Source organism: Pipistrellus hanaki (genome assembly GCF_964339955.1).
Source record: "Pipistrellus hanaki genome assembly, chromosome: 1".
Classification (NCBI taxonomy): Eukaryota; Metazoa; Chordata; class Mammalia; order Chiroptera; family Vespertilionidae; genus Pipistrellus; species Pipistrellus hanaki.
In genome coordinates this window covers 8,145,787-8,153,826 of record NC_140503.1, presented here as the reverse complement: position 1 = coordinate 8,153,826, position 8,040 = coordinate 8,145,787, and the positions used below count along the sequence as shown (strand labels likewise).

Here is an 8,040-nt window from a genome sequence, read left to right as displayed (position 1 = left end):
TTAGTGGTTATCTCGCTGGCGGCCTTAAAAACAACACAGTTCTATCCAATTAAAAAATGCACTTGGCATGGCATTGAGAGTATGGGCGTATCTAGTCTCTGGCCTACAAGGTCAGACGCTAAGTTTATCTTCCTCATTATTCAAGCAGGCTAAAGCAGGCTAAAAAGCAAAGCTATTATTTTTTTTTAGAGTAAGAGGCCATCTAAAAAAATAGCAGAGAATTCCAAACAGTAGTTTTACAAAATAGGGATTAGCTTTCTCAATATTATTATACTTATTTTATTATTCTGAGCCTTTGTAGCTAGTAAATGATAATGCTGAGGCCTGACCTTTGACCTCTGTGCTCCAACAGTCAATCTCTTTTTACTCCAGCATTACAAAATTTAGTGATGTAAGAAAACTAAAACTGATCTCAGTTTTAATAGTGAAGAGACTAACATTCTGCCACCTTGAAATTGCTTTTGGGGTTATTGATTTGAAGTTGTTCATTAAGAAACAAGAGACTCAGAAAGAACCTTTAACACCCTCCCCCCCCCCCCCCCCCCCCACTTTTCTACCCAATAGATTCAGAGAGAGCAAACTGCTTCAGGAAGGAGATTTTAGGATGCTGCCTTAGCCTATTTTGAATTAAGTATGGTAAAAAAAGGGTTTTAGGTGTCTGTTAGCTACATAACCGCTGTTGTCCCATTGTTTCTGAGTCACCCAGCAAGAATGTTCCTGCCATGTGTGTTTCCCTCTTCCTCAAATACGGGTAAATTGCCCATTCTCACTTCTTGAAATCTACTACCCTTTTTACCCATCTTTCTTCTTTGTCCAAACTGTGGTATATACCCAATATTACCTCACTGTCTTGAGAATTTTCATGGGCTTATCATGTCTTTGTGAATTCCCCTGTGCATGTTTTAAACTTTGATTTTCTCCTGTTAATCTATCTCCGTTAGTTTGGTTATTGGCTCAGCCAGAAAAACGTAAAAAGTGGGAGGGAAAGTATTAATATATATATTAATTTTTTACAGAGAGAAAGGGAGAGGGATAGAGAGTTAGAAACATCGATGAGAGAGAAACATCCATTATCTGCCTCCTGCACAGTCCCTACTGGGTATGTTCTTGCAACCAAGGTATATGCCCTTGACCGGAATTGAACTTGGGACCCTTGCATCCACAGACCAAAGCTATATCCACTGAACCAAACCGGTTAGGGCTATGATGTAATTTTTGATAAAAGAAAATTTTGCACAATAATGAACTTGGAACACCAAGATTATGTTTTGAACTGCCTAAAGACAGTTCTTTCTCAGGATTCTTTGTAATCATGGACAGCAGCTTTTGCTGGACCTTATATTACCATTGTGCTTTCAGTTCCAATGTTCCTGATGTTACCAGTTGCATAACTCGGGATATTTTTTCCACCTTGGCAGCCCTTCTGCTCTTGCTACTTGCTTATCCGAGTTTCTATCTCAGAGGTCCTGCAATTGTAAAGACAGCCACAAATAGACCCAGAGAGAGGCCCTACTTCCCTCAAAGACCTTCGGCCCTTGAATAGCAATTAGATGTGTGTTTCTAGAGAGGAGAAAATGCAGGATGTTTGAGCCTGGGGTAGTACAGTCAATACATTATATAATCCTCTAGAACTCTAATGCCAGTTTATTTAGAACATGAACATTTATAAAAACCACATAAAAAAACTAAGTAGGCGAATGTGGCTTTCATTTTCATTATACACACAGAGATTTAAAAAAACAGACCAAAACTTGATCTCTAGGCTGTAGCTCTAATTATGGCCTTTTACATAACTGCAGCAGGAAGGTCCTGGATTGTAGGTCAGTGAGAATATATTGAACGCAGGGCCCACTAAGCCCTTTATTGAATATTGAAGAGGTTTGAGTCAATAGTGCTAGTCTTTTGTGACTTGAGGAAGATTGGACTATAATTTGAGAAGCTAAAAGTGCTACCTCTTGGGATAGGAGTGGGTGGCTAGGAGTTTAATTGTGTTGTGGCTGAATCTGGAGTTAGATTTACTGACACTGTGGGGTTTTGTCACAGAGAGCTACCTAAAATGCTCAGTTCTTACATCAGCTGCATTCCCATCAGAACTTTTTTGAATTTTGATTAGTCTAGCCGGCTTGTCTCTTACTGAGCTCCTTCTTAGCTTACTTTAGCATTTCTTACTTTTTTAAAAAAAAAAAAAATTGAAAAGCAAGGGTGGGTCCTGGCCAGTTTGGCATGGTTGGTTGAGCATCATCTCGTGCACTGAAAGGTCACCTGTTCGATTTTAGGTTAGGGCACATGCCAGGTTGTGTCTGGATTCTCAGTAGAGGGCATGCAGGAGGCAGTCTAAATTTCTCTCTCATTTAAAAAAGATATTTTTATTGATTTCAGAGAGGAAAGAAGAGGGAGAGAGAGGTAGAAGCATCAATGATGAGAGAGAATCATGGATTAGTTGCCTCGAGTCCAGAACCCAGGCATGTGCCCTTGACCGGAATCAAACTTGGGACTTTTCAGTCCATAGGCCAATGCTCTATCCACTGAGCCAAACTGGTTAGGGCATCTGTTTCTCTCCCAATAGGGTTTCTCTCTCACTCTCCCTCCTCTCCTCTCTCCAAAATATCAATAAAAAAAACATTTTAAAAAATGCTGGGACAGTCTTGGCCAGGTAGCTAGTTCATTAAAATGTTGTCTGAGATGCCAAGGTTTTGAGTTGAGCTCCCCCATCAGGGCACATACAAGAGGCAACCTGTCTTTTTCTAAAAAAGAGAAACAAATCTTAAAAAAAAAAAAAAAAAAAAAAAAAAAAGTTCAAAGTAACATTTTTGAGGTGACAATGGATCTATAAAATATGAACATGTGACACTTTAAAAAAATAGCCCAAATTATTAATAAGTTTTAGAATTCTAAATGAAGAACTCAACAGAAGGGCTGGAGGAAGAAGTCAAGGGAATCTTCCAGAATATAGAAAAAGGGGACAAAAAGAGAAAATTGAAACACATAGATGACCCAACAAGAAGGGCCAATATCCATCTAAAGATCACCTGAGGATCTTTTTTTCCATTGCTTTTTAGAGAAAGTGGAAGGAAGGGAGGCAGGGGTGGTGGTGGTGGTGGTGGTGGTGGGGGTGTAGAGAAATATCAAAGTGAATTGGATTAGTTGCCTCCCGCTCTATCCCCGACTGGGATGGGGATTGAACCTGCAAGAGCCAACTCTCTAATAACTGAGCCAAAACTGCCAGGGCAGGTTGATTCTTTTATGTACCATGACTGGGGATAGAACCCACGATCTTGTTCTATCAGGATGTTGCTCTTATCAACTGAGCTATCTGGCCAGGGCTAGTAGTAGTTTCAGATTGGGAATAGAGAAACTTGAGAGAAGGAAATAAATAATAGACATCTCCCAGAGCTAAAGTAACATCCAAGTCTTCAAGTTGAGAGATCTCTCCTACTGCTAATTCATATGAATGAAGACAGACCCATATCTAGTCATATCTTGAAGAAACTTCACAAGTCCAAAGACAAACAGAAATTCCTAAAAGATACCATAAAGAAAGAAAAAATAGAGGCTACATCAAAGGTTGAGAATTATATAGGCATCACACTTATCAGTTACACTAGATATTGAATATAAGGGGATAGATACTATTTGTCAAATTCCTGAGAAACAGTGATTATAAGCCTAGAACTCTATAGTCAGCAAAATAAGCATTTAAGTGGGGAGCAAAATAAATAATTTTTTTTGACTTGCAAGGACTGAGGATATTTATCAACTACAGACCATTCCTGAAATAATTGCTTAAGGATGTTACTACATCAAAATGAAATAGGAACCTAGGAAAGAGGAAGATACTAGGTTGCAGAAATAGGGCAATCAAAGGAAATTCTTGAATGCTAGTTGCCAATAAGCCTAACAAGGAAATAGTGTGAAGAAATTGGTTTATCTTTTGTGACTTAGAGAGTGGATAAAGGTTTTATTACAGTACTACAGGCCTAGTGATGAAATTCGTGCACTTGGGAGAGGGGGGATCCCTCAGCCTGGCCTGTGCCCTCTTGTTCTCTGGGAGCCCTCAGGTGATGTCTGACTACTGGTTTAGCACTGCATGGAGGCAAGAGAAGCTTCTACCACTGCTGCTGTGCTCGCCAGCCATGAGCCCAGCTCAGGGCTTCTGGCACTGACCACTAGGGGACAGCTCCTGCATTGAGCATCTGCTCTCTGGTGGTCAGTGCATGTCATAGCGACCAGTCATTCTGCCATTTGGTCAATTTGCATATTAGCCTTTTATTATATAGGATTAGAGGCTGGATGCATGAAATTTGTGCAAAAGTAGGGGCCTTCTTTCCCCTAGCTGCCAGGACCAGGCTTCTCTCACAGCCCAAGCTTCATCTAGAAGGTCGTTCAGAAAACCATCCGGTCTAATTAGCATATTGTGCTTTTATAATTATAGATTACAATAAAAAAATCACAATATATTCCATTTTTTTCTCCAAGAGCTATGAGTTTGTGATATCACCTTCTCTACTGGGCCCAAACATTGTATTTGATCTTCCCATGAACATTTTTTATATCATTAACAGATAGTGGTTCTTGGTTTTCTTTTTACAAAACAATTTTTTAGATTTGTTGATTTTTAGAGAGAGAAAGAGGAAAGGAAAGAGAGAGAAATGAGCGAGAGAGAGAGAGAGAGAGAGAGAGAGAGAGAGAGAGGGAGAGAGAGAGTTGTTGTCCCACTTATCTATGCATTCAGTGGTTGGTCCTTGTATGTGCCCTGGCCGGGAAGCCCAACCACAACCTGGGTGTATCCCCACAACACTAATCAACTGAGCTACCTGGCTATGGCTGTTTTTGGTTTTCAATGCTGGGAATTAATTTACAGTCAATGTATGGAAGATTTAATTACCATTAGAGAACGGAGTATAAAGGTCATACACTCTGCCAATGAGAAGTAACAGCATGTTGAGAAGCCTAGGTGCAAAGCAAAGATAAAGAGAAGTGTAGAGGTGCTGAGTCCTCCGCCTTCCCATGCAGAAAACCAAGAGATGATCAGTGTGGGGTGGGGGAGGGGGGGCTGGGCAGTTTGGGAGGGTAGGAAGCCTCACCTAGGGCACAGGTTTGAGGGATAAGGGAATGAGAAGAGAAGGGAGGTGTTTGAGAGCTGGGGGTAAATTGTGCAAGTAAAGGGCTGAGCAGGGAGGAGACACAGCAGGGCAGAGCGGAAGGGGCGGGGCCTAGCAAGGCAGAGCGGAAGAGGCGTGGCCTGCGGCCAGAGGCGCATGCGCAAACCCCCTTCCCGCCCAGCTCTCGCGCTCACGCGGTCCAGCCTTCGTTCGTTCGTCTCCAGCGTGCTGTCCGGTAGCCTCGCTTCGCTTCGCCCGGCTTCACCTCACCCGCCGCCGTCATGCCCCGCCTGGTTATTCTCTGCCTGCACCGCCGCAGCCGCCTGAGCCCGCTTGGACCCCGGCTGGCCCACTCGGGGCCTGGTCGCAACCGGCAGCCGTTGTCCGAGATGGTGAGTTGGAACGCAGCCCCCAGGGCCGCGCTGACTGGACATGGCGGGCGGGAGCACGTGGCCTCGACCAGTGGAGAGGCCCCGGGCCGCGGCTCCTGCCGGCGGCTTCCAGGCTTCCCAGGGCCGGGCCTCTGTTTGGAGGGTGCTGGGGTCGGGCAGGGCCACGGTGAGCACCCCTTCTTTGGACCTGAGGGGCACCCAACGAGGACGCTGGGAGCTGGGAGCGAGCGCGGCCTGAGAGAGGTTTGGGCCTCGACCGCGTGGGCGCCAAGATGGAGGGCAGAGCCTTTGTTGCAGAATGTCCGCCACCTTCGTCTGCCGCCTTCGAACGCCTTCTTCGTTACCCACGCCTGTTATTTCCCTCAGAGGGTGGGAAATCCCGCTCGGCGTCTAGGTTCCAGAGTTCAAAGGTTGGAAGTGAGAAACCGTTAGAGGGGAAAGTGAATATTTTTCAAAAATGTAAGGTCATTAAGGAAGGGAAATCGTGTGTGTGTGTGTGTGTGTGTGTGTGTTTAGTTTTCCACAGACCCGGGTTCCTAGGGCAACGGCCAGATTCCTGAAAACGAAAGCGTTTTTTGTTAGGCAGCGAGGGAGCCATCATACTCACAGCGCTCTTCCTTTTCCCTTCCAGGACGTGGCTGTTGGACTCGTGGTGTTTTTTATGACTTTCTTAACACCGTGTGGGTACATACTGCACAACCTGAGCCAGTTCAGAAGACAGTAGGTGCAAGAAGATGCAGAGCAGCTGTTAATGACCAGCAAGATTTCAGAGAAAAAGCTGCTCCTTTAAATGAGTAAAAGTGCCAAGTTGGATTGATGGGCATTGTGGGGGGTATTCAGTTTCATGACCATATGTTTAGAGTCAATATTTTGCACTTTTTTAGGACCGTGCATTATATAAAGTTGAGCTGTTTAGTCATTTAAAAATGTTAAATAAAATGGAAGCACTTATTCATGCTTGGCATTCTGTGGTCACAGATAATTTTCTGCACGTCCTGAAAGCTGATGATAATTCACTGGTGAAAAAATATAGTAGTGAGAATTGCTATGGCAGGTCAGGCTTATTGAACACAGTGCCATGGAATGTTATATGATAGGAGTGAATGCATATATTTGGTGACATCAGCATTAAAGAGATATGTAGTTGTATGAGTAATATAAGTTTAGCTAATTTGTACATTCCATTGTTATTGCCACTTAAGAGTAATGAGATCCAGGCTTTCCTATGCAGTTTGAGAAATATAACTAATATAACTTAAATTTGCCTCTCTAAATTCCTACATTTCAGGATTTAGTAAGTACCTGCATACTTTATTGTTCCTCTCCTGAATTATTATTGTTCTAAGTCGCCTTTCAGTTTGAAGAATGGTACATCTTTGTTTGAATTGTAGCTCACTCTCCCAATTATGGTATGACTGTGGCCAGCAGAGTTCTACTCTGAACCTAGGTTTCCTTCTCTCAATAATGGAAACTTAAAATTGCCATCTTGAGGTGGGAATGTTCTGGGGGAGTAAAACATTGAACAAAGGTAAAACACCTCCCACCTGAAATAGACTAATCAATACATGTATATATGCTTACTAGTATTTACACAACAGGTAAGTACATTTCCTGTGATGGGCCAGATATTGTGGAGGTCAGTAAACCAAAAATAGGTCCCTGCTTCTGAAGGGCTTGGTGGACTTGCATTCTAATTATTATACTTTAATATTTCTAAGCTTACACTTCAAAATTTCTATTGGTTTATTAGAGTTCTCCTGAAAAACTGAACCAATATGGTGCACTGTGTGTGTGTGTGTGTGTGTGTGTGTAATTGATTTTAAGGAATTGGCTCATAATTGTGAATGCTGGCAAGTCCAAAATCTACAGGGTAGACCAACAGGCTGGAGACTCAGGAAAGAATTGCATTTTGAGTCAGAAGTCAGTCTGCTGGCAGAATTTAAGTCTTGGAGGAGAAGACAGTATTTTCCTTAAGGCCTTCAACTGATTGAATGTGGCACACCCGGATTAGAGAGGGTAATCTTCAGTACTCAATGTTGATTAATTTAAATGTTAATCCTATCCAAAATATACCTTAACAGGAACATGTAAAATTATCATTTGGCCAAATATCTGACTATCACAGTTGGGTAAATTTTTTAGAAGGAAACGATGAGAAGGGCCTGTGATACTCCTAAAATTTTAAATAATTTTTATTGATTTTTTTACAGAGAGGAAGGGAGAGAGAGGGAGAGTTAGAAACATTGATGAGAGAGAAACATCCATACTGGGTATGTGCCTGCAACCAAGGTACATGCCCTTGACCAGAATTAAACGTGGGACCCTAGAGCAGGCCAATGCTCTATCCATGAGCCAAACCAGTTAGGGCACTCCTAAAATTTAAAACTATGAATACAGTGGCTAATTTAAATAATATTTGTCAAGATCCACCTTCTCTGTTCACTAGTGGCAAACCCACTCTTATGCCTTTTGAAGAGCTCTGGCCACCGAAACCGGTTTGGCTCAGTGGATAGAGCGTTGGCTTGCGGACTGAAGGGTCCCAGGTT

At 42.7% G+C, this 8,040-nt stretch overlaps 1 long non-coding RNA gene across 1 annotated transcript; it reads left to right on the top strand.

Annotated features, from left to right (window-relative positions):
* The first annotated feature begins 5,288 nt into the window (after positions 1–5,288).
* On the top strand, positions 5,289–6,445 carry LOC311630197. Its single transcript, XR_014796344.1, has 2 exons — positions 5,289–5,494; positions 6,126–6,445. It is a non-coding gene; the product is annotated as an uncharacterized lncRNA (long non-coding RNA).
* Positions 6,446–8,040: the final 1,595 nt, after the last annotated feature.